At 47.7% G+C, this 25,858-nt stretch overlaps 1 protein-coding gene and 1 non-coding gene across 4 annotated transcripts in view; one reads left to right on the top strand and one right to left on the bottom strand.

Annotated features, from left to right (window-relative positions):
* WWOX (WW domain containing oxidoreductase) overlaps positions 1–25,858 on the top strand; it is a 976,221-nt gene that overhangs the window by 603,140 nt on the left and 347,223 nt on the right. The window lies entirely within an intron of this gene.
* TRNAW-CCA (transfer RNA tryptophan (anticodon CCA)) lies at positions 17,331–17,403 on the bottom strand. The gene has a single exon. It is a non-coding gene; the product is annotated as a tRNA-Trp (tRNA).

Raw genomic sequence — 25,858 nt, 5'->3', positions numbered from 1 at the left:
TGGGTTTGACTCTTGACTCTGTGCTTCCTAAGTGTCACCTTGGTGTCTTAGCTCAGGCTTCTGTAACAAAACACCGTAGGCTGGGCAGCTTAAAACAGCAGCCATGAACTTCTCGCAGTTCTGGAGGCTGGAAGTCCAAGATCAATGTGCCAAGAGATTCATCTCCTGGTGAGGGCTCTCTTTCTGGCTTGCAAATGGCCGCCTTCTCTCTATGTCATCACATGGTGGAGAGAAGGAGCTCTGGTCTGTCCACCTCTTCCTATAAGGGTGCTAATCGCACTGTGGGGGCCCCACCCTCATGACCTCCTCTAGACCTCATTACCTGTCTAAGGCCCCACGTCCAAATACCATCACATTTGGAGGTTAGAGTTTCAGTATATGAATTTGGGGAGGACACAAACATCAATCCGAAAACATTCAGTCAAGGTACTTAAGCTTTGTAAGCTTACATCTTTTCCTCTGACTCATGAGGATAATAAGACTTTACCTTGCTGTGAGGAATGCATGGGCCTTTCAAAGAATAGTGCTGGCCTGCAGTACTGACCGAATAAATGATAGCATCAAACCATCATTGTCACCCTCATCATTATTTCCCCAGGTAGACAATCAGGTCCTCAGGAAGGGAACTGAGTCTCATCCTCTTTGAACCCCAGGCTACCAGCCAGCACAGGGCCCAACATGCAGTAGGTGTTGATGCTTGGTAATGTAGCATGGAGCTGGGTGCTTTGACTTGCACATGCATCTGCCAGTCTTCCAAAGAGGCCACGTGACAGCCAAAGGGGTCAGGGGATATTTGAGTAACATTTCACTGTGGAGGGTGAACGTTACAGAGGACATCAATGCCCAGCCGCATCTCTTGGTACTACCGGGCTATGCAACCCTTAAACTGACATGGATTCAGAATGGTAGGTTTTGTGTTTTCTTGTAATCTCAAACAACTTCTTGAAAATATATGTAGAAAGGAAGGAAGGGAGGGCGGGAGAGAGGGAGGAAGGAAGGAAGGGAGGGAGGGCGGGCGGGAGGGAGGGAGGAAGGAAGGGAGAGCGGGAGGGAGGAAGGAAGGGAGGGAGGAAGGGCAGGAGGGAGGGAGGAAGGGAGGGAGGGAGGGAGGAAGGAAGGAAGGAAGGAAGGAAGGAAGGAAGGAAGGAAGGAAGGAAGGAAGGAAGGAAGGATTGTAGGATTGAAGGATGGATCCTTGTCCACAGGCACTGACTAATCCAGAGTCAGTACTCGCTAACAAGTCTCGGAATGAAGCAAAGCCTTCATGTATAGTGTATCATAATCATAAGATAGGGGAACATACCACCATTCCATATGGTTTTTCTTAAAGACATCTATTTTTTAAAAAGATTTTGTCTCAGTGTTGAATTTGTTGTAAAAAGTGGAAAAACAAAATCAAATAGAAGAATATTGTCATGAATCTTGGAGAGAAACACAATTAGGGAATCTATCCCAATGGGTAAATGTATGCTAGTCTATTATTTCCATCATGTTGCAGGAAAATACTGAGATGCTAGTGAGTTTTTGTTAGGGTTTTTTGTTTTTGTATTGTTTTGTTTTGGTTGCTGTTTGTATACACATCTTTTGTTCTAAATGATTAGTTGATACTTAAGTTTTTTTGGAAAAAAATATTCAGCTACTCAAATTTACCTTTAATATCGCTTCTGAGTTTTGCTATTTTGCCGTCATAGATTCATGTACGCCACAAATATTTCAGGTCCTAAATGCTTTCCCCTCCCCTCCCCTCCCCTTCCCTTCCTTTTTTCTTCCCTCCTAAGCTATACATAACCAGCCCTTTTAAGGACACTCAGACTTTTAGATCTGAGAATTGGCCTCTGTGCTTTTCCTCATACCTTTCAAGTGTTAGATTAATAACATTTTTATAAGGTGATGACCAGAACGGACTGTGATACTCAAACTGAGTTTTGCCAGAGTCCAGGATAATCTGTTCTCATTTCTGGGGACACTTATTTTGTCCTGGTGACAAGAGATATAATTATGCCCCCGCAGCTCTGCCGTGCTCAGCTGTGCTGTGTGCGTGGGTGTGGGAATGTGGCGGGGGTGGGTTTGTGCGTGTGCAAGTGCGTGTGCAAGTGCGTGTGTCTGTCATGATCCCAAGGTCTCATCCACAACCACAAAAGCCTCCTTGGAGATCAGTCACGTTCCTTCCGAGTGTGTTTTCTACTCCCTAATACTTGTTGCTTTCTCTTTGCCGCCCCTCTGTTAATTTCACTTGTCATACAGTCAGACCTGGATGAGTGAGGCTCCTTCAGACTCAGCTCGTTTTATATTTTTCTTCCTCCCTTAGTCACCACCTTTGCTCATTTCAGGCGGTCAGCACGTTTGGCAAGTTTGTAGCTGCTCCGCCGAGCAGGTCATTTATCTAGATTAGAAAAGCTGGAGGCCCCCCGTCTCACCTTCCCGAGGCTCGAGGCTCGTCTGCTCCTTCCAGCCTGCAGGTGCCTTTACAGCCCCCTTGCTTTCCTTTTATCCTCTTCAATGAATATCTGCCCTGAATAACACCGCCCTGGCACACAGGCTTTAGATTCCCGTGCCCAACCCAGCGCCTTCACGGGAGGTCATGGAGCTCGGCTGGACCCTCCCTGCCAGCCAGAGGAGTCAGTGACTGAGAAGCCATTCCAGCCCTTTTTCCTAGAAATTTCAGCAAATACGTGCCTCCATTTTGCGTGTCTTTCAGGCAATAAGTTTTCTTCTTCGTGGCGTTTGATTTCCCGTCCCTCTTTTCACCTTTTTTATCCTTCTGTTGCACTCTCTCTCTTTTCCTAAAAGTCTTGAACCAAATATTTGTGTTCCATTTTAATTCAAAAGAGCTATGTTCAAAAAATTAGTTACTATTTTTTCTCTCTTCCTCAGATCTCCTATGTCCCAAAGATGTGGTGGCCTCTCTTGAAAAAAAATTTTAAATAAGCCTCTACTTCAGAATGTTGGCTTTTCCATGTACGTACCAAACAAAAGGGTTTGCAGCCATGGTTCGGATAAAAAGCGTCAGTGCTCTTTGCTAACGTGTGATTCTGAGATGCACACGCTAGGTTACGTCCTGTTCTTTCTATGGAATCGTGCACTGCAAACCTGCAAGAAACCAGAGAAAACATCTAGGCTAGAGGTTTCCAAATCAGATATTTTGGGGGAAGAAGTTCTACCTTCATAAAACACCTGATTTGGCTTGTTAGTATATCAAACATCAGAGCCAAGGTTTCCTGGTTGAATCTGGGGAAACGTGGGCAATGTCCTCGAACTTGACCTCTCGTTTGCCCTTGCAGCAGGGCCCTTGAGACCCGCAAAGGCCCTCCAGCGTCTGGCTTATGCCCTGCTTATCTTCGTCCTCTCCAGATCCCTCCTACCCTGCCACAGTGTCTGGGGAGGCTGAGCTCAGTGGCCTCTCTTGCCCTCATCCTCAGGTCAGATTTCGCAATGATGTGCACCAACAGGAATTGAGACAGAGCAAGACGAGGCTGCTCAGACCCCAGGCTTACTCCCTGCAGGGCATGTGTGGGCCACCTCCCTCCATAGAAGGTTCCCTCCAGTTCAGCTTGCAAGGGGGGCAGCTCTTACTAAACCCAGGACACTGCACGAGACCTCACCAGTTCCTGAGACCCTGCACCTACCTTTGCAAAGAGCGCCTTTACTGAACGCCCCTCAACTTACCATTTTGAGTGTGCGTCTGTGTCCTTGCAGGACCCTGACCAATGGATATGGTTTGAGATCTCAGCCCATGACCTGTCTTTGCCCAGTGTATAAACTTTCATCCAAAACGCCCATCTATGGGGGTGGGAGAGACTCTGAGAGAGGACTTCCGCTGAGCTATGACTCCTTTTTCTCCCCCTGGGCCTCCATCCTCTCTGTCCTTCCTGTTCTTTTAAAGAAATCTGGAAAGGAGCTAAGGAGCTAGATGTGCAACTGTCGGTCTGAGGCCAAGGGCAACTGCAGGCACACCTCGCTGCCTGTGTTTAAATGAGCCTCATTCTGCTGCATGGCTGCCTACAAGTCCACGCTCACATCTGGCTTTGTCTGCACCTAAATGTAACCTTGAGAGTGACTTTGAAGATCTCTTCAGGGTCCAGAGACTCTCTCCCCAACCCACTCACTTGCCCTGCTCTCTCCCAGATGTTCCCAAGTCCCCAGGTGACCTCGCCTGTCCTTCCTAGGGTGTTGTTCAATCATCTTCGACCTGTAAGGCCATGGGGTCCCAACCAGAACAGGGCGGAAATATCCACGCGTGTGTCCTGCCTTTCCCCTGTGGAATCCCTCAGGCTTTAATGGAAATACTCCCTGAGATGAAGGCAGAATCCAGTATTTGTTGTTTTAGTCAAATTCTGAACTTGGCCCCTTCCGCTAAAAACCTTGGATATAGAATCGATGTAAAATGGGGGACAGCGGCCAGGTCCAGGAGGCAAGAGAAAGAGGCACGCTCTTCTCTCCCGACTCTGAGTTCCCAAAGAAATAAAACTGTATGATACGAACGCTCACTTCATCTCTCTTGATATATCGAGGACTCCAGATGTAAGTTCATTGGTAGTCCTGGTGTGTGCTTCAGTATTTGGGCTTTTAATAGATATTGCAAGTGTGTTTAATGTGAAAATAGAAATGGAGGGCTCTTGAAAGAGCTTACTCAAAATCCTGCCAATTACTAAAGTCTACCAGACAAGAAGGAGCCTCGTTCTTTTTCCACATTTTTCTTTTTTGATACAAAAGGGAAAAAAATGTTTCCACAAAAGCCTGGCCCTTTGTCTCTAAAAATATTCATCTCTTGGGTATTGAGTTATAATAGTAAATACAGACGTAGCTGTGTCCCATTAAAAGCACAACCAAATTGCAGTACAACGTTCAGGGCACTGTTATATCACTTTAAATTGTAGAGTGTCACCGAAAAACATACAGCCACCGGGAAGAAATTGGTATTGGCTCTGATTCTGCGGCTCGATGTTTTTTGGGTTCCTCAGAAGGTAACGTTTAAGACAAAAGTCATGCAGTTCCAGTGCTCTCATCTGTGTCATCTATTTTAGCTTCCAGAATTTCTCATCACCTGGTTGCAAACATCTGAAGGCATCACATAGCCAAGATGCCATTGCAAGTCCTGAAATAAGTTATTGTCGGCCAGAAACTGACAAGTAAATAACCTGGGCCCAAGACATTGATCCAGACCAATCCTGAGCCGGCTTGGGGTCTGACCAACAGTTTCTGATGCCAGCCTGCAGTAACTTTGTGGAAATGCAAAGGGCAAATCGCCCAGAGCCCTCTGTAGCCCCTAGTGGAGCTAAGGAATTAAAAGTTGCTTAAACCGTTTTCCCATTGCCAGTTTTTCTTAAACATTAGCTCTGTTTCTTTCTCTTTTTTTTTTAAATTTATTTATTTTATTTATTTATTTTTGGCTGCGTTGGGTCTTCGTGGCCGCGCGTGGGCTTTCTCTGGTTGCGGCGAGCGGGGGCTGCTCTTCGTTGCGGTGCGCGGGCTTCTCATTGCAGTGGCTTCTCCTGCTGCGGAGCACAGGCTCTAGGCACACGGGCTTCAGTAGTTGTGGCACACGGGCTTAGTTGCTCTGCGGCATGTGGGATCTTCCCGGACTGGGGCTTGAACCTGTGTCCCCTGCACTGGCAGGCGGATTCTTAACCACTGCGCCACCAGGGAAGTCCCTGTTTCTTTTCTTTTCTTTTTTTTTTTCTATTCTGATTTGCGAAGAATAGGGAAGCTTAGCCAACTGCAATTTCAAAATATTGCCTCTTAAGCCCAGGCCAAGTGTGGAGACTTGAAAGAGTTTTGATTAATGCATCTTATTACATTAATTTTCAGAGGAGACTGCGGGCATTTCTCCTCCTCCGAGCGCAGCCTGGCCTGCCAGAAGCATTTGTCCACTTCAAGAGCTAATATATGGGCTTCCCTGGTGGCGCAGTGGTTGAGAGTCCGCCTGCCGATGCAGGGGACACGGGTTCGTGCCCCGGTCCGGGAGGATCCCACATGGCGCGGAGCGGCTAGCCCGTGAGCCATGGCCGCTGAGCCTGTGCGTCTGGAGCCTGTGCTCCGCAACGGGAGAGGCCACAACAGTGAGAGGCCCGCGTACCCCCCCCCAAAAAAAGAAAAAAGAGCTAATATCTTCAGCTCCCAACAACCATAAAACTGAAAATCTATCGGAAGAGTCGGCTCCTTTAGATGCGCGTGAGGTGCACTACGAAATAGGTATAGAACTTGGCTGAACTTTGCTGCAAATTTGCCAATCAAGACTCATATACCCAGGCCAAGTTGGCTACAAAACCTCTTGCCTGGAGCCAGCACTAATTATGTCAACAAAGAAGTTCAGGTGCAGCCCCTGTTAAGTCCTGCACTTGTGGGCGTCGGCGATGAGTCGTGGTGTGCGGGTAAACGGGCCCTGCTCAGATGGGCTCCGTCTTCTCCCGGCTTCCTCCTAAAACTCCCAGGAACTCCCCAGGTTCCAGCCTGTTCTCATCACTGATGGTTTTCTTTAGAAATGAGAAAGCTTCTCACTGGGTTTTCCAGGGAGCTGACTCAGAGGGCAAGTTTGGCTTGCAGAACTTTGCTTGGGGTCAGCACCTATGGAATGAAGCTGGCACGAGCAGAGGGAGAAGTTGGGCTGAGATGCAGCCAGACAAGGGGCCCAGCCAGTCTCGTGGAGGGCTCTGGAACTGAGAGGGCCCATCGGCGTCAACACCCCTTGGGCTGGTATGACCAGGCCTTTATCCCCGTGCCTCGACTAGTCATTGTGTAGACTGCCCCAGGAAGGATGTGACCTTGCCCTAGGAAGGACGTGCCTCTCTGCATTTCAGGCACTCCTGAAGGCCACGACACCTGAAGGCCACAGGCCTTCCTGGAAGGGAGATCTGGCCACACCCCAGCCATCACCTCCTTTCCAGCCTGGGTACATCCAACTCCTGCCCCACCCCTACCCTCCCACACCATCGCCTCCCCCAGCGCATAAAACCCTCCTCTGTGGGTTATGGTTGTTGTGAGCTGGTCTGAAGCCCTGGTTGATCCAAGCCTTGAAGTACAGTAGAAAGCCCTGGAACCAGGCAGTCCTGGGTTTCGGCGTTATCCCTTCGGCGTCATCACTAGCTTCCCAGTGAACTCGTTAAGTGTGTGGGGCCTTCGTTTCTTCTTCTCTAAAATGGAGCTAGTCATACTTAATTCCAAAGGTTGTTGAAGCCTAAGTGAGAAGACTGGCAGAAACGCATCAGCGTGCAGAGAGGGCGTGTACAGTGGAGGTTACGTGTGTGGGTTAAGAGCCGAGTCAGGAAGCCTGGGCTGGCGTCTGGTGCCTTCATGGAATGTTTCTGGGCAAGTCGCTCAAGAACCTCTCTACGTCTCGGAGTGCTCAGCTCTAGGAGTGAGGGCTCTTGTGAAAATTAAGTGAAAAGCATTCTGTAACAGGCGTCACTCTCTGCAGCCCCACCCAGTGGGCGGGCATCTGCCGGCGCCACTGGCTTCTCTTACACCTTCTCGGCCTTGTCTGGTTCCCCGGGTGAAACGGACCCAGCTCAGCAGGCAAGCCGTTGTCATGAGAGGTCCAATTAGCCCCCATTTATTTATGTCACTAAAGGTCTTTGGTGACCCCAACATGCCCGAGGGCCACCAATCCCCTCCCTGCCTTTTTTCATCCTTAAGCGAAAACTTGGAGGCATCTGTGATGATGATCCAGGGTTCAGGCTTGTAAATCCGTGAGACTGGGACTCGACCCTGGGTCTGCAGCGTCTGCGCTAGGCTGGTGATTTATTTATTTATGTGTTGCTCTCGGTTTGGTGGCAACATCGGCAAAATGGGGGTGATAAGGCGTCAGTGTGGCAGAAAGAAGACAACGCAGGTCAGGCCTTTTCCTTCTGATTTATATTCTACTGTAACCTTTATCGTTCCTGTGACCGTCATGAGCACCTGTTGTGGACCTGGCACCCTTGTAGGCTCTCAGATGCACAGAGAGCCGGTCCTCGCTGGAAGGGAGCATCAGGGAAGCCTCCAGCCGGTTAAGCCTGAGTGCTGAAATCGAACAGGAGCAGTAACGACGGCCTATAGTCTCAATGCCAAAAAGCTGAGTGTGCAGTGCCGGAATCTTCTTTCCCACCTGTGACCCAAAGCTCTGGACACCTCCAGCTCTGCCCGCCCCAGACCAGTGAAAGTGGCCTGTCGGTATGCAGGAGATAATGATGGAGTCACATAAGACCCAAGGGTATTGTCTGGGGACACCTTGTTACTCCTAAATCACTTTTCCACCCTTAAAAAAAAATGTTCCGTACTGTCAATCTGAGAAATTCTACTCAGAAAGTTCGAAGCCCCACTGCTATGAGTGAAGTGGACCATCGACTGCCAAGAAAATCTAGACAGTTTCTCTTGGGATCCGTGGGGCAAGATTACTGTACATCCTCCACCCTCCACCCCAAGATATGCCAAGAATTTCAGTGGAAATAAGAACACCGGGCCTTTGCCCAGGGAAGCGCCTCGTGTTATAAAATCAGTACAAACCATACCACCTCTGTGAGTTTCCTCGGGCTGCCATCGCAAGTTACCACAAGCGAGGTGGCCTGAACAACAGGAATTTACTGTCTCACGGTTCAGGAGGCCAGAGATGCAAAATCAAGGTAGTGGCAGGGTTGGTCTTTTTCTCTGGAGACCCTGAGGACCTGTTCCATGCCTCTCTCCCAGCTTCTGGTGGTTGCCGGCAACCCTTGGCTTGTAGGCGCGTCACTCCAGTCTTTGCCTCAATCCTTGCATGACCTTCATCTCTGTGTCCCTGTGTGTCCTTTTCAGTCTCTTATAAGAACACCAAGTCACTGGACTTAGGACCGACCTTCATGCAGTATAATCTCATCTCGATCTTTGTCTTAACTCTGTCCACAAAGACCCTGTTTCCAAATAAAGTCGCATTCCGAGGTTCGGAATGAACGTGAATTGGGGGGAACACTGTTCAACTCACTGCCCTGCCTTACAGGTGTGTGGGTCACTCCTCTCAGCCTTTTTTCCTACGCATCTTTTACGAGTCAGGAATTGTGGTTTAAACCTCTACCCACACATCCCTCATGGTGAGCCTCCTCTGTATCTGATGAGCAGAAGAATAGAAGAAGGAAACTGAGGCGCAGAAGTGCAGGCCGACTTGCCCCAGGTCACACAGCTAGTCACAGTTGAGGTTGAGCTGGAAACCAGCCACACCAGCCGTGCCTGGCCTTCCGTGCACCCTCCCTCCACCCGCCGCCGGCCTGTGGCTTCTCCTTTTGAAAACCCGAAGACAAAGAAAGCAAACCAGCAGCAGGATTGCGAAATGCTGTGGTCCTTGCCTTTGCCCCTTGTCTCATCTTAACAGTGACCAGAAGGTTTGCAAGGCAGGGTTATTCATTTCCAACAGTGTCACAGGCTCAGGTGACCAGCGGAATTCTTGCACCCGTGTGTTTATATGTTTATAGCTTTTAAAGTTGCCTTTGGGAAGCACTGAGGTATGTGGCTTTTCACAAAGAAAAGAGGCCTGCGGGAAGGTAGGACTCCAACTCAAGTCTATTTCTAAAGCTTGACTGAATCTTTGAGAAAATGCAAAGTACCCAGAACAGTGCCAGACACAACATAGATGCTCAGTAAATACCATCTAAGATTCAGGCTTCTGAGTCCAAACCATACCAATTCCCATCTCCACCTAGAATTGTAAATATTTTAGAGATAAACTCTTCAGAGTCTAGACATACACCAGAACCTAGAAGCACAGATTTCCAAATGGGTGGTTTAGTGTTTTACATTCTTCTGTTGCTCTACCGCTCAGAGTTCCGCTGCAGGGCCGAAACTTTTTATAGGACAGCATCACTGTTGAACAGATACTTAGCATATTTAAGTTGGGATCCAAGGGAACCAGAATGTTGGGGGAGATACCTAAAGAAACCTGTTTTCTCTTCAAGGATGTAATCAAATTGAAAAGTAATCCCTCAAGGGCACCCATTTGTAAATTAGGAAGGGAGAGGAAAAAAAAAGGGGGGGGGGTACCAAAAGGAAACATCATAAGGGAGCTCGATGAAGCAAAAGGAACTGGAAAGAAAGAAAAGGAAGCTTGCCCGTTGTTTGTACATTTGTGAATAAATTCTGTTAAAGAGAGATTGGATTCATATTCAACTCCGAAAACAGGGAAAGGCCTTTTCTTGCACGCTTAGAAGTTTGAATACACTTTCAGTAGCTCTTTGTTATCTCAAATTAAATCTTAAATTGGGCTTGTGGTTCTCTGTGAATTAATACTCCGGCCTTTCAGCCCTGCTGCCAGGGTCATTCAAATCTAATGGTGGAAATGGTTGCAGGGTCGGCCCTTGGTCGGCGCTGTGTAGAAGGGCCTTAATGATGCTGCAGGCTTTTGCATTCTGCAGCCGGGGCAGCTGGGCAGTGGGGGGTTGAGGTGGGGAGGGGCTGATAATCACATGATTGGAGCGCGGTGGCCATCGTGAATGAGGAAGTGCGGAATCCCATGCCATCCCGCCGTTCCACGTTGAAACGGGAGGCAAGTGCTTCCTAACGTAGAAAGATGTAAGGGAAGCCACCATCGCCTCCCTTAGCCGTGGGTTAAGGGAAGCCATGTTAGCCATGGTGACCCACGTCCCGGGGTGCCGCAGAAGGAGGGTCACCTGTCCACGTGATCACATACATCATTCCAGAGATACTCCTCTCTTTGTACAAAGGTGGGAGAAAGGCCTCCCCGGGGGCATAATAGACCATGTTTGGTAAAACAGCCCTAGCCCCTGGTGTCAGGGAGTTTACGTAAATGTGTGCATATATTCCTGCAAATGTGTGCATTTAAGGACAGCCAAGAGCACGCTGGTGAGAAATATACAAGACTACCCACTTCTCAATGGATTCCTTGCCTTTGCTATTTCTGTCTCTGCCCCGGTCTTTTTTTCTCTTTGAGTGGAATCGTCAAGCACTCACGATGCTCCAGACACTGAGCTAAGTTTTTTTAGGTATGTCGCTTCCATCGTTACGCCTAGCCATCCAGGTTCGGGTGCTCTCCCCCATGTTACAGATGGTGGCAGGGGAGCCGGAGAGCTCATGATAAATAGCTTCATTGGGAGATTTGACCCCAAGGCTGTCCTTCCGGGACCCAAGCCTGCCTCTCTGTGCGACTCCAGCAGATTTATCTGCAAAGCACATCAGCATCGTTGGAAAGGTTAAATAAATGATGACCAGAATGGCTGATTTGCTGAAACAGTGAGAGCTGACACTGGTCGAGCACTGGCAGTTGCATCAGAGCAGTCTTTGGCGGGAAGGCGTGATGTTCAAGCCCATTTTACAGATGAGGATAGTAAAGGTCAGCGGCATAAAGTCACTGAGAAAGTGGTGGAGCTGGGGTTTGCGTGACTCCAGGGCAAGGTGTATAAGTTCTAAGACCCTCCTCTGTTATCCACATTTTTCCCCCCAACACTCCTCTGGCTCCATTTTCCAGCAGGAAGACTCCAGGGCTTGAAAGGACCCAGAAAAGTGAGGTCTAAGAGAACAGGTAGAAACCACATCCACCAGTCTGTGCTGTTATTTTAGGACAGGAGCCAGGCACATCCCTGCCTCCCTGTTAGGCCTGGGCTCTGGGCGGATTTAACTATCAGTGAGGGCACTGGGCTGGCTGACATGTTGAGGGACAGAGTTGAAGTGGAAGTTGTCAGGTCACAAGGGGAATTAGCTCCTGGGTGTCACTAGGTGCAAAGTGCTGCAGGCGTTGGCAACCGGGGAAGTCCTGGTGTCTCTATTAGCTCCTCAGGCCATGAGGCCTTAATGACACCCCTGCCAACAATACAGGAGGCAGCCAGTGACAGTAGGGAAAGAGGGCTACCGGCTAATCTAATCTGAATGCCCCACCGGGGGCCTGGGGACAGCAAGGCCTATCTCGTGCTCCCTGTCACAGTGGCAAAGATGATGACAACAGAAGAGCGGCCTCCAGAGAGGACAGTTTGGATACAGAGGCGAGGTCAGAACTGGAATGCAAAACTGGAAGTCATTCCTGTGGGTGGAGGAGGCTGGGGGTGAGAGGGAAGCGGGAGAGGGTTAGGACCGACATTCAGGGCAGCGCCTGCCATGGACACACTTCTGACATCATCACCATCATTGTGACCGTTGTCTGCAATCTGTAGGGTGTCTAAAGACACCCAGCACGACACTGGGCACTTTTAGTTACCCTTACTGTATAATTATATACAGTAATTTGATTTATAACACTACATCGTATTTATTAAGGTCCTACTATGTGCCAAACGTAATTAGACACGTATTAATAATAAACACAGTATAATCTATACTACATGCCAAACCCTGCACTATTAATTCTCATACCATATTGTATGCCAGTTATCTTTTATTAATTGTTGCTACCATCATTGTCTCTAATCCCCCAACCTTCTAAAGTGGGTACTATTATCAATTCTGTTTTACAAATGAGCAGTTTGGAACTCAGAGCTGGGTTTGAAGCCAAGTGTCAGAGGCGATCCTGCCTCTGTCCCCTGAGCAGCATTTTGTGCGTTCTGTACGCCTACTTCTCTTTAATCCTAAGATGTAGATGTGCTTCTCCCCATTTCATAGATAAGGCAGTCAAGAGCCCTGGAGGTTAAGGAATTTTCCAAAGCTCCAGAGCTATGAATTGCAAAGCTGGGATTTAAACCCTTGGTTCTCTTCCCCCTTGCCATGCTACCCCAGGCTTATAGGAGGCTCCGAGGGTTAGCAAATGAGAGTCTGCCCTGACCCCAGCAGCTGGAGGGGCAGCTACTGCAAGGCTTCGAGAAGGCCTGGGCGTGGGCCTGGAACTTGGTGGAACCAGGGCCAGCCTTGCTCATCGGGAAGAGGGCATGGCGGGTGAGCCTCCGGACATTCCAATACAGAGGAAGGGGACGGGGTATAATTTCTGAGCAGCGATCTCGTCCTGGCCAAATCAGGGCTCCCTTGACTCACGTTAGCAGTGCTTTTGTGAGAAATACGTATGATGTGGGAATCAACATCCTGTGTATCCTGCAGCAGAGCTGCTGGGTTCAAATCGCTGTTCTGTGTAACCTTGGGCACGTTACTCAACCTTTCTGGGCATCCGTCTTCTTATCCTAGAAATGGGGACCGTAATAGCACCCACCTCACGTGTTTCCATGAGGAGCAAAGCACGTTAATATTTGTGATGCGCTCGAAGCGATGCTCGGCACGTGTCCCATAGCGTGTGTTCAGTCGAAAGATCCGGCCGATCTAAGTCTTGCTGAGCAATCCTCCCAGCTCTCCTGACATCGGCCACCCCTCTCCCTGCTCCTCTGACCCCCAAAGCATCCCACGATCACGTGTCTTCCTTTAGATTCGTTCCCTGAGTTCCTGGTCCCGGCACGCCCCAGGCTCCTGTTTCTGTTTGTCTGCCCACTGACTTCTGAGCCCGAGGGGAGAGCAAAACGACTCGCTCCTGGCCCGCCTACTCAGTGACCTACAGCGACAGCATCCCGAGAACACTGGACGCTCGCTCAGGCCAGTTACGAATCAAGGAGCAGAATTTAGCCCTAGGAAAGCCTGTTTTATTTCACACTTTACTCCTCCTCGGTTTTATTTCCAGGTCTGGCAGACCTACCAAGGTACACGGGTTCTACGTCAGACTAGAACAGGGTTTCTCAAACTTCACCCGCTTCAGGATTGCTTGGGGGCCATTTCTCAGACCTCACCTCAAAGTTGCTGTAAAATCTAGTCGATCCAGGATGGGACCCGGGGATCTGCGTGTTTAACAAGCAGCACAGGATTTTCCCCGCAGTGGTACACAGGTTACATCTTGAGTAAAGCTCATCTAGAGAAAAGGGTCAGCAAACTATGGCTCGAGGGCCAAATCCAGCTGGCTTCCCTTTTTAAAACATATTGTTATTAGAACACAGCCTTGCCTGATTGGCTACTTTTGTTTACTCTCAAGCTACAATAACAAAGTTGAGTAGTTGTAACGGACATCGCCCACCCAAAATGTTTCCTGTTTAGCTCTGTGTAGGAAAAGTTTGCCCATTCATGGTCTAAAGGATTTTCTAGGATCTTTGGATCCGTGTGGGGCACAAGCAGCAAAAATGAACAGATGACCATTCCCTTAACCTGTAGAAGAGTCCACGCTGAGGATTTTGGAATGGACTGGAAAAAAAATTCATAAAAGGTGAGAGTTATGTTTTATTCGGCGGACAAAACTGAGGACACAGCATCTCAGATCGCTCTGAGAGATTGTCCCAAAGAGGTCAGGGAGGAACCAGGATATAGAGGAGTTTTTGCAACAAAGACCAGGGAGTCAGAACTTCAAAAGATGACTGTTAATTAAAGACAACCAGACATCTCGAGTTAAGGAATTTAGCACTTTTCTCTGTATGGGAAGATGCAAGAGTCCGGGCTCACTGAAATCATTCCTTTGATGTGCACCTCAGCTCTCTGGGGCCAGCATCCTGTGCTTTCTCATCCTGAGTCTCCCCGGGGTGCACCGTCGAGGGTGGCTGCATTGGCTGATGACTGCAGCATCCTTTGTTTACCGATATGGTAGTTGGCATTTTTAGTACACAGAATCATTTCATCCAGTCACCCCGACAGGTGTACAAGCCACGATCCTTTCCACTCAAAGGAAATTGAGACTCAAGAGAGGTGGAGACTATCTCAGGGTCCCACAACAAGTGAGGATTGGAGCCAGAACTGGAACTGCCGTTTCCAGAGCCCCCTCCATCCCATGAGCATCTTTCTTTGGATTGGGTTGTGAATAAGTAACACTGGTGGGTACCAGAGTGACCTAGCGTCCTCAAAATACCATCCGACACGGGGCTTACGCTAAAATACTTGAGGAGCAGCAGTGACAACAGCTATAATAACAACAAAAGAATAAGGAGAAGGAGGGAAGGGGTGAAGGAAAGAGGGAGAAGAAGGCAGAAAGGAAGAAAGGACGGAAGCAGTGTCAACGTCATAGTAATTTTTGTATCTAGATGATAGACAGCTCTATGGGGTTATTATTTTCTCTCCTTTCGTGTATGTCTAAAAATTTCCCAGTCAACGTATCTCTGTCTGTCTACTTATAAGTACATCCATGCATATGTGTATATATATTATCTTAACATCTACTTGCTCTTAAGAAAGTAGCACAGCATGGCTGACAGTCTCTCCCTCTCCCTCTCTCTCTCTCTCCCTCCCTCTCCCTCCCTCTCTGTCTCTCCCTCCCTCTCTCTCTCATATCTCCCCAACCCCCTGTGCCTTTTTGATTTTTTCATTAAGAAAATGGCAGTGCCTATCTGACTATTTTCGCAGCTTCCCGAAGAGGCCTGAAAATGAGAGTTAAACAAATTACCCATTACCAGGGAAGCGCTGTCCCCACTCCACCCCCCCTCCAGGCAGATTCCCAGTGTCTCCTTTCACCTCTAGGAGATATTCTCCAAGGTCACTAAATTAAGCCTTCAGACAATCGAAAAATTGAATCTCAGTACATCTATTTTACTAACAAAATTTCCGCAGCGCCGATTGGGGCTGACAGGTGCGGCTGTGCCTTCTGGGCTGTTGAGGTCGATTTGGCCGAACGGGATGGCATCAGCTTGTATTGGAGGGAACATCTGAGCAGCTCAGGGCCCCCTGGGAGTCAGAGAGCGCCCTGCCTCCTTGCCACTGTAAGTGACGCTTTCTGTTCGCAGAGCTTGCTGGCCTCTTCCTCCAGTCCCATCCTTACCCCCTGCAGCCTCCAGGTCAGGCGCCTCTTCTTCAATTATTTATCAAAAGGGCCATTGCGGTCATTGCAAACACATTTAGGAATATCTGGAAACCGTGTTTTCTTTGAGGGCACTAATGATGCAGCAGTGATCACAGTCCTTGTCGCAGGGGAGGGCAGGGTGTGATATTTGGGGAGTGAAGACTGTGAGAAGGAAGGGCTTTGCTCCAAGCCCCTCAGACCTTGCAGCTGCTGCAGCCTGGCTGCTGCAGGGGCCTGGAGAGGTGGGACTCACCTAGGAGGTGGAGGCTGGGAACCCCAGCTTTCTGATTGCCAGCTCTGTGACTTTGGAGGTCACGTCCCCTATCCAGCCTTCATTTCCTGCTCTACAAGCTGTGCCTCAGTTGGCGCTTTCAACAGAGAATGCACGTGCGCTCCTGGGGGTCTGGGACACCCCCGAAAGTAGCCCGCTGTGAACCCCTACGATTTATCTTAAAAGCTTCAGGGGAAGTTTGCATTCCCCTCAAGATATCTCTGTTCATATAAATGTAAAAATGAAGTTTTAATTTGCTTAGCTGTGAGTAACACTGATGCTCCGGGAAGATGCACTGAGTTCATCCTGTAGCTTGAAGTACACTGGTACCCCGCCTGGGAACCCAGGTGCATGTTCCCAGCTGCACAGTGCCAGCATCCATGACCTCCATGGTAGGAGAGGGGCTGCACACTATTAGGTTATGAGACCCTGGGCAGCTCCCTTAAACTTTCTCTTCTTGAATTTTTGCTCCTGTCTTTGAAAGTGTGATCATAATGCTAGCTACATTTTTAGGAGCATTGAGAGGATCAGAAAAGAAAAATCTTAAAAAGCCTGAAGCTTAATCCCTGGACATAATAATGTTTGCAAAAACAGCAATTACTAGAATTACATCCAGAAGCTTTTAATGAGCACCTATCTGTCGCACTCCATTCCCAGCCCTAGAATAGAATGTCCTAGAAGATGCAGGAGCTGGTAGGGAGAGAGAATCACACTTAGCAGGTTCTGACGTAGTTGATCCTGATGTAACTTGTGTTTCTTGAATGGCCTTCCTCTAATCTTGTTTTCAGGGTTAGCTGTTTGGGTTACTTCTGTCTCTCTTTCCTGGATTCATGCACTCGTTCCTAGGTCTTTGTAGCAGTTATCTATTGCTGCCTAACAAGTTACCCCCACAACTTCATGATTTAAAGCGATAAGCATTTAATATCTTACAGCTTCCGTGGGTCAGAAATTAGGGTGTAGCTTAGATAGCTGGCTTTGCCTGGGGGGTCTCTCGTGAAGTTGCAGTCAAGCTGTTGGCTGGGGCTGTGGTCTCTCAAGGCTTCATGGGCTGTCGGTTTCACATCCAAAATGGCGTGCACACATGGCTTTGGGCAGGAGGACTCAGTTCTTCACCGCGTGGGCCTCTCCATGGTGATGCTTGGGCATCCTCACAATACAGCAGTTGGCCAAGTGGGTGATCTCAGAGTTTGAGGATGAAGCTCCAACACCCTTTATATATATATGTGTGTGTGTGTATATATATATATATATATATATATATAATTTTTATATATATAAAAGTAAAAACATTTATTTATTTAGGCTGTGCTTGGTCTTAGTCGTGGCATGCGGGCTTCTTAGTTGCGGCATGCGGGCTCTTAGTTGCGGCATGCATGCGGGATCTAGTTCCCCGACCAGGGATTGAACCCGGGCCCCCTGCATTTGGAGCGCAGAGTCCTACCCACTGGACCACCAGGGAAGTCCCTCCAATGCCTTTTAGACACTCATCTTGGACATCACACACTGTCAGACACTACCTCTTCATCTGCATTCTAGTCACTGGAAAAGAGCCACTAAAGACTGTGCTTAAGGAGAGGGGAAACTGGCTCCACATTGGAGGGAGGGCTCTCCAGGAGCTTGTTGGCGTATTTTAAAATCACCACCATCTTCCACTTCGGTCCACTGGCTCTCATGGGCACCTGGTAGGTTCACTGGTTCAGCTGTTGGCAGAGGCATGAAGTGTGGGGAAATGCATCCGTCCCTTCCCTCTGCATCAGAAAGGTCATCGCCTTTTCTGGAGTGGTTGTGATTGGAGCATGGACACCCCAGAGGAGTCCATCTTTAACGGTGGGGTCACAGAGGCCAGCGAGTGAGCGGAGGTGTTAATGTCAGGGAGGGAGCCTTGAACTCCCTTGATCGTATTCCTTAGAGAAGTTCTCCAAAGACGGAGTCCACCCACTTATAACCATTACAGCAGTAGCTTTTGAAATCATCGATTTTATTTTATTCCCCCCACCCTGCCCCGAGAGTAAGAAGCTTGCCTTGAAGAATCACTGCATTGGACAGTGTGGTGGGTCCCACCCTCAGAGCCTTCAGCTGAGCATTGGTGGGATCTAGAAAAACAAAGTGACTGGGGTCAGCAGTTTCTCTATTTTTTTTCCTCTTTTCACACCAATCCTCAGTTCACACTCTTTCTAGTCCACCGCTTCTTCCTCCGACATGGACGTGATTCTCTCTTTCACTTAGCGGCCTGGCCATCTCCTCCTCTTTCCCCTGCGACCTATTCCTCTTCCTCCACATTCTTCTTTACTCTGAGGAAAGAAAATCGGGTTACTGTACGCACAACTTACAACGAGGACCACCTAGTTAGAATAACCGCACTAGGCTCTCCACTCCTGTGTCTGATTTTCATTGGCTTCGCTTTTGTTCCTTTACTGCCCACTGTGTTCCTTCCTCCTGTGTATCGCTGGCACATGTGTAAGAGTCTTAAACGCTTGTATGCTGCCTAGAGCTTTCACAGCAATTTCCCGAGCATCATTTCCTCAATGCATCCTCTGTGAAATTGGGTAGGATAGTACCCATTTTGCAGACGATGACACTGAGGCTTAAGAGCGTCGGCAAGTTCCCCAGAATCACACAGCTCATAAGTGGAAGAGGCAGCCCTGCAGTCAGGCTCTGCTGACTCATAAATTTCACGCTTTTCCTGCCGTAACATACAGGCGGAATATACACTCTTTGAGGCCAGGTATTGCGTCTCATTCTGTCCTGTATCCCTTTGGCTTTTGCCAAACATTCTGGTTGACTGAACGAATGAGTGAATGAATGAAGCCATCTTCAGTCAAATCCGAATCCTGCCCACACATGCATCCCACACTCTGGCTTTCACATGCGCCTCGGTTACGGAAGTCTGGAAGTTAGTACACACACAGCCCAGTAAGACCAGGGACCCTGTGGCCTGAATGACGAAGAGGTGCAAACACTTCCCTCTTCTCATAAATCTCGTAAATCAGCGTAGTCTGTGCTGAGCGGGGCCCGTGTATTGTGGCAGCAAATAGCAAGAGACCCAAAAGGCTGACCTGGGCCACCGTCCCCATCAAACACCGGCCTGTGCTAAGCCTGCAGAATATTGAAAGAAGGGGTTAATTTCTAAAGTGAGCCCCAGGAAAGTTTCCAAGATTGCCGTGTGTGTGTCTCATAAATTGGCGCAAATTGAATTTCGCTTTCTGCGCCCGTCAGCTCCTAGGCAAACCACAATTTATTGAGAGGTGTATAGGTTGCCATCCAAAGAAACACAGTAAATGTGAAAAGTGCGTCCTCAGAGGGTATGTAAACAAGGGACGGAGGCTGGCAGATACAGCCAGGTCCAGGGTGTGAAATCCCGGTCGCCTGGATTCGTTAGGTACAGCCTCGTTTGTTATCCGTAGAGGCTGGGTTCCAGAAATCCTTGTTCAGTTCTTGAACATTCTGCCGACTTCTAAATAGATTCAGGGTTTTTTATATTGCAGCGAATTTAGGGTCTGGAGGGGATGCAGACAAAGAGGAAAGCTAACCTTGGTGTTTTGTGTATGTCAATTGACTAGTTTATGCGGAACCAAAAATATTGGGGAACATATAAATACGCAGGTTTAGCTTTTATTATTATCACGACTATAACAGTCACGTGTACATACCACGTTGATCTGAGCGATCATAATGGCAGTTCATATCTACCGAGGGTCTACCGTGAACCAGACCCTCTGCTGAGGATCTGACAAACCTTGTTTCCAGTCTCTTCGAGGACTCAATCCTTTCAGGAGTTCTGGAGGTTGCTGTAAACGTGCCCATTTTACAGAGAAGGCAAGTGAAGCTCCAAAAATGAAATGCTAGCTAATATACGGAAATGAGTCCAATTTATTTCCTTCCAAAGCTTTTTTTTTTTAGTTCAACATTGCCTCTCGTTATTATAGTGGTCTTTTCAATACTGAGAAAACAAGTGTCAGCATTCCGGTAAAATGTCTCTGCCTAGACAAATTATTTAGTATTTCAATCTAACTTTTATTCTTTTAGCTACAACATTCAAAGCGATGTGCAAAACACCCTAACAGTAAAATAGAGGCTCAAAACCTATGTACTGATAACTATCGAATCCTCTTAAAGGGGGTCAATAACAAAGGTGACTTTAAAAGGGAAACATCCATTAAAATAAAAAGTGTCCATGAGTGTGTTAGTGAAACAGTTGTATATTGAAAGAAAAAAAAAATGGAGGTATGCTGGACATGGTATGCAGTCAAACATTTGGAGCACTTAAAGATGTTCACATAATTTTCATACACAGATCGGCTTTGGACCTTACGGCACTCCTGTTGGCTAGAGCAGTTATTATGACTGCATTTCATAGAGGGAGAAACAGAGGAGTTAAGTGACTTGTCTAAGAACACACAGCAGTTGGAGAATTCATCCTTCACCAGTCTGACCTCTTGAAGAGGTGAGCAGACTGGGCTAGAAGGGGAAACTAAAGTGGAAAAAAAAACCCAAAAAATGAAAATATTGCTAGGAAACATTCAGAAAAATCTCTTGGACATCGTTTAGTAAGAAAAGAGGCAAAATTCAAATGTTAAATCATTCAGAGTACTTTGTTTTTTGTTTCTGACTTTCCATGAAGGTAGGGATCTCAGTTGTATCCTCAGATATGTTTGAGACGAACGACAAGACAATATAAAATGATGTGCCTGCCGAGGCTGCCACGTCTTCAAAGCCTTGCTGTTCTTGTTCCCATCCATGTATTTCAATTCCAGAATACACTGTGACATGAAAATTGTGTATTCAGATTGTTCTATTGATTGGTTGAGAAAGTGACCTTGTATGCACACATGAAAATGAAGAGATCTATACAGCGAGGCCTCTTCTCTGTAAAGAGGCAGAAACAACAGTGGATAATAGGCATTTGTTTCCCACCTGGGCTGACTCTCCCTTTCCAAAAGCTCAGAGCACTCAGGGCGAGCTTCCTGTAAGGCTGGGTAGGAGTGGTCTATGTGAGGACACCAGGCAGAGGGCGTACGCGGGGGCCGGCGTCACGTTTCCATTTGCAAAAGCCAGTGGCTCTGGCCGGAGATCGGGGGCTTTCTTTGCAATTTGGACAGTGACTCCCAGGGGACTGAATTCTCCTTTTTCTCATTGGCACAAGGGCTCATGGACCCACCTAAACGGCAGCGTCCCGGAGTTTCAGTAAGGAGGGATCCTGCCTCAGTACTTACGGACACTTCTGCCCCCTGCGTGTCATCGTGCATGCAGATTGGAAAGAAAAGGAGTGAGTAGTATAAGCCCCTGCACTGCACTCAGGCCTTGCAAAGGCAGCGCCCCACGTAATCCTCAAAACAAACCTCAAGGTGGATGGCGTTAGACCATTTGCCTGGTACAGAAGGTGAGATGCAGGGATACATGGCAGCTCATCTGAGATCAGGCAGCTGGTAAGTGGCAGAGCGGAGACTGGAACCCAAGATCTTGCATCTAAATTCAGATCGACTTAATCATTCTCTGCATCCGAAGCCCCTGTGGTTTGGATTCCTAATCACAGGACTGAGATGAAATCGAATTTCTTAGATGAGGGAGCCAGGCAGTAGATAGGCCTTTGCCGAGAACTTTCTTTTTTTTTTTTTTTTTTTTTAACCAGAGTCGGGTTAGCAGGTAGAGATGAAAGATGGATGGGGAAGTAGAGTAGAAGAGAAGAAAGGGAAAGTGGAGGTTGTTCTCAGAACGTAGAAGCCCCGTCTTCATCCCACACCGTGGAAACCAGAGTCCAGAGTATATTAACGAGAAATTCCAGAATCACAAATTGTTCCTTGCTGCTTAGGGAGGGAGGGAGGAGGAGAAGACAAGAACAACACGTGGAAACGTCAGGAGACAGTGAGCTGTGTGTAGATGGCTTTTGTTGGAACGGCTAGGCTGAACCAGGAGGCTTGAGGTGTGTAAAATGTCACTTGCTCGTATCACGGTTTGTGGAGACTCTGCCTTTCAACGCGAGTTTCATTTTCCTTGCTTCCAGCCCTTGGAGACGTGAACGGGACAGTGACTCCTTTACTTCCTAATTCTCGCCAGCAACTTGCTGCTTCCTCTGCGTTTGGTGTCATTCTGGATGATACCGCATCAAGGCAGTTCCTGGCAGTGGTTGAACCAAAAGCAACTTAAGTCAAAAATGGACAAATATGGATGTCATTTCTAAGGCTTGTTCAAAGGCCTTTGACATCGCTCGAAGCCTGAACACTTCTCAGGAGTGAGACGCTTTCCCCCCCCACCCCCAAGCCACGCAAGATTGGAGATTTAATACAGACCACTTAGTGAGACATCTGCATGGACCTTGCCTAGAAACCATTCCTTGGGGAAGCGAGTATTTTGTATTATATACTGAGAAGGAGAGAGAAAATGATTGAGTGACTAGAAATCAAAGTGCATTTCCCAAGGTGAATTTATCTCGTAACAGTAGCCAGAGGGCTCACAGACTTGGACGTGTCACATATGCGGCGGTCAGAGAGTTGCCTCTACTTTAGTTAATTTTCATAATCACTCTGCATAGATAAAATCCATAAATACAAAGGCATGTGGTTTTGTCCCCATTTTACAGTTGAGAAAACTGAGTCTCAGACCCCTGCTCAAGGGCAGAAAAACCTTGAGTGGAAAATTTCACTCCCTGTGGCTCCAAAGGTCTTTTTACTACACCTCACTCTGGTTTCTAGAATGCCCTGCAAAATTACAAGGCGGAAGCCATCTTTTGTCCATGACCCTTTCCCTCTGCGTCCAGGTTTGTAGGGAAGGCTGGTAGCTTGGGAGCCTCCTTGTGTAACTCTGTGGGGCTGTGCTTTGGACAGTAGCTTTCCGTGGGTGGTGGAGAAGCAGAGGAAAGCAAATGCAGGGAGCTGGGGCTGTGCTTTGGTCATTCCCAGGAAGCAAAACCAACTGTCATCAGAAAGGGGGGCTAGTTCAGCCAGAGTGCCAGAAACCCAGGGACATTAAACCCAGTGAAGAGAGGACAGAAACTCTTACCAAACCCCAGAGGGTCAAGGATCACATCTCAGAAGAAGAGGACACGTTTGCAGTTCCTAGACATTGAATCCACATTGTTGAGACAACTCAAGAAACACTTGCACCTTAAAATGGTGAGGCTTTACACACACACACACACACACACACACACACACACAGAGCATATCTTCTTTGACTGCAAAAGAACTATAGAACAATGAAAAAAAAAAGTCAATCCCAAAAAGTTATGCAAGCTGTATGATTCCATTTACATAACACTCTTGAAATGACGAAGTTGTAGAAGTGGAGAACAGATTAGTATTTGCCAGGGGTAAGGAGAAGCAGAGGCGGGAGAGAAGTAGGGGTGGCCACACAAGGGCAATGTTAAGGATCCTGGTGGGATGAAAATGGTCAGCATCTTGACTGTCGTCATGTCAATTTCCCAGTTGTGACATTGTCCTATCTCGTTTTGAGAGACAGTACCAGTGGGAGAAATTAGATAAAGGATGCCTGGGATCTCTGTATTATTTCTTACAACTGTGTGTAAATCTATAATTATCTCAAAACTGAAAGTTTACCTTAAAAAAACTGCAGAACATTTGGGGAAAACAATTCACCGAGAAGAGCACTGAAATCACCCATGAGCCCTCCACCCAGAGTCACCATTTCCATTTTGGTCTCTCTCCGTCTCCCTCTCTTTCCCTCTCCCTCTTGCTATCCGGAGGCTGTGTTTAAACCTGTTGGTCTGGCATTGATTTTGGTGAAAAGGTAGCAACAAGATCACCCTCCAAGCAGCCGAGGAGCTGTGGATAAGGAATGGACACATTTTATGTGCAGAGCTGCAGCTCTTCCCCCCCTCCGTCCTCATGCTAATAGGTGTTAAGATTTTGCTATAAATATTACTTATGGCTGTTAATTGAACTGCGTCCCAGATTGTCAGTACATGTTTAGTTTCCCATTTTAATTTCCCTGAGTTCTCACAGTTACTGGGGGGAGGAAGGGAGAATGAGATTAGGTTGGGTGGGTGAGGAAGGGACAGCATTTCTGATACGTAAGCTACATCCCTGGTTGTTCCTGCCAAATGACATGCTTGGTTGGGGACAGTAAAACAGAGCCAAGGAAGAGCTTGGGGACATCTTGAGAAACCCAGCTCCCAATACCACCCCTACCCATCCCAAGGCGCCTTTTGCGTGACCTCCCAACTCCAGGCATTAGCTAAGCCTCGAGGCAAATACAAGCCAACACGTACCTCAGTTTTCTTTCTATTGTTACCACTTAGTAGCTGAGTAACGTGGACAAGTTCCTTCACTCTTCCTTGCTGAGTCCCAGTTTCTTCATCTTTCAGTCGAGTTAGTAGGTTATTGGGCGTTTGGAAGTTCAAATGAGCTGACACCTGTGAACTTGCTTTGTAGATACACAGATTTATGAAAGAGTAAGCTGTCATCATGATGGGGTGGAAGGAGCCCATTGTCTACAGCGCCTCACAGCTGACCCTCACTGTGCACTCATAGAATAATTTTTTTAATATTTTTAAAATTAATTTTTATTGGCGTATGGTTGCTTTACAACGTTGTGTTAGTTTCTGCTGTACAGCAAAGTGAGTCAGCTCTACGTATACATATATCCCCTCTTTTTTGGATTTCCTTCCCATTTAGGTCACCACAGAGCATTGAGTAGAGTTCCCTGTGCTGTACTATAGGTTCTCATTAGTTATCTATTTTTTACATAGTAGTGTATGTATGTCAATCCCATTCTCACGATTCATCCCATCCCCCCACCCCCCAGTATCCAGAATAATTTTTTTTAATATAGAATAATTACCGTTGCTAACCCTGACTGTTCACATTCCTAACTGTGTGACGCTGCGTGAAGTCTTGAACCTCTCTGTGCCTTGCTTCTCTCATCTTGTTCTCATTTTAAAGAGAGATCAGTGTATGGGTTAGGTGAGAGGAGGTGTGAGATAGCACACATCGTAAGGACTCAGTACGTCTTCGGTTGGTTCATTCGGTAGTCCTCCAGACAGTTGGTGCACCGGAGCTCCTGGCCAAGCAGCACGGTTATAACGAAGAGGGATGATGGCAGAGCATGGTGCCACCGCTAAGTGAGGCTTCTTACTTAGCTTTTCTACGGAGCCAGTGGTTTGTGTTGCATTGTTTGTATCATCGTCAAGCAGGATTCCTGCACGGTTGGTCCGTCTTGAAGTTCGCGAGCTAACCGAGGTCTTTCTGCTCTGTAATGTGCCTACGGGGGGCCCGGAATCTTATTAAATGCAGATACTGTTTTCGCAGGTCTACGTGGAGATTCTGCGTTTCTTACAAACTAACAGGCTCCCAAGCGATGCCATTGTTCTTGGTCCAAGGACCACACTTTAGTCAGCAAAGATCTAGACGTGGTTCTCAACAGAAGCAGGACTGCCAGTTGGGGAACCTTTTGGCAGTTCGTGGAGGCGTTTATGGCGGTCTCTGGTATTTAGCACTTGGCGTCCATAAATCCATCCTGTGATGCCATAGACAGTTCAATGCAATAAAAAGAAATGTCCCGCATCCTGGTAACACACACATGTGCCATTAGACACTCAGATCAGTGAACTGCCTGCCTGCAGGGATCTCAGCCCAGAATCTATCTGTTCTGCCAGAAACACAGTGGGTATGGATTCTCCTAGAAAGGCAAGGGCCTTGTAAATTAACAGAAGATTGTACTGTGTTTTATTCAAAGCTAGCAATATTAGGTCACCGTCTTGAAAAATCATGCAGTGCCTCTCATAGTAGTGTCATCATAACATGAGACTCGTCTACATTTATGGCTGTTATACTCATGGTGATTAAATAGCTTGTGTACCAGCGCTGCTTCCTGCCTGCTCATATGAGCAGATTTTGCCCATTTCTTCCCAAATTTGCATTCTATGATGTCATGTTGGTAGCTTGAGACTAACCATGGTG

The sequence above is a fragment of the Orcinus orca genome, chromosome 20 (assembly GCF_937001465.1).
Source record: "Orcinus orca chromosome 20, mOrcOrc1.1, whole genome shotgun sequence".
NCBI lineage: Eukaryota > Metazoa > Chordata > Mammalia > Artiodactyla > Delphinidae > Orcinus > Orcinus orca.
The sequence above is the reverse complement of the archived record's forward strand: the minus strand, read 5'-3'. Positions and strand labels throughout refer to the sequence as shown.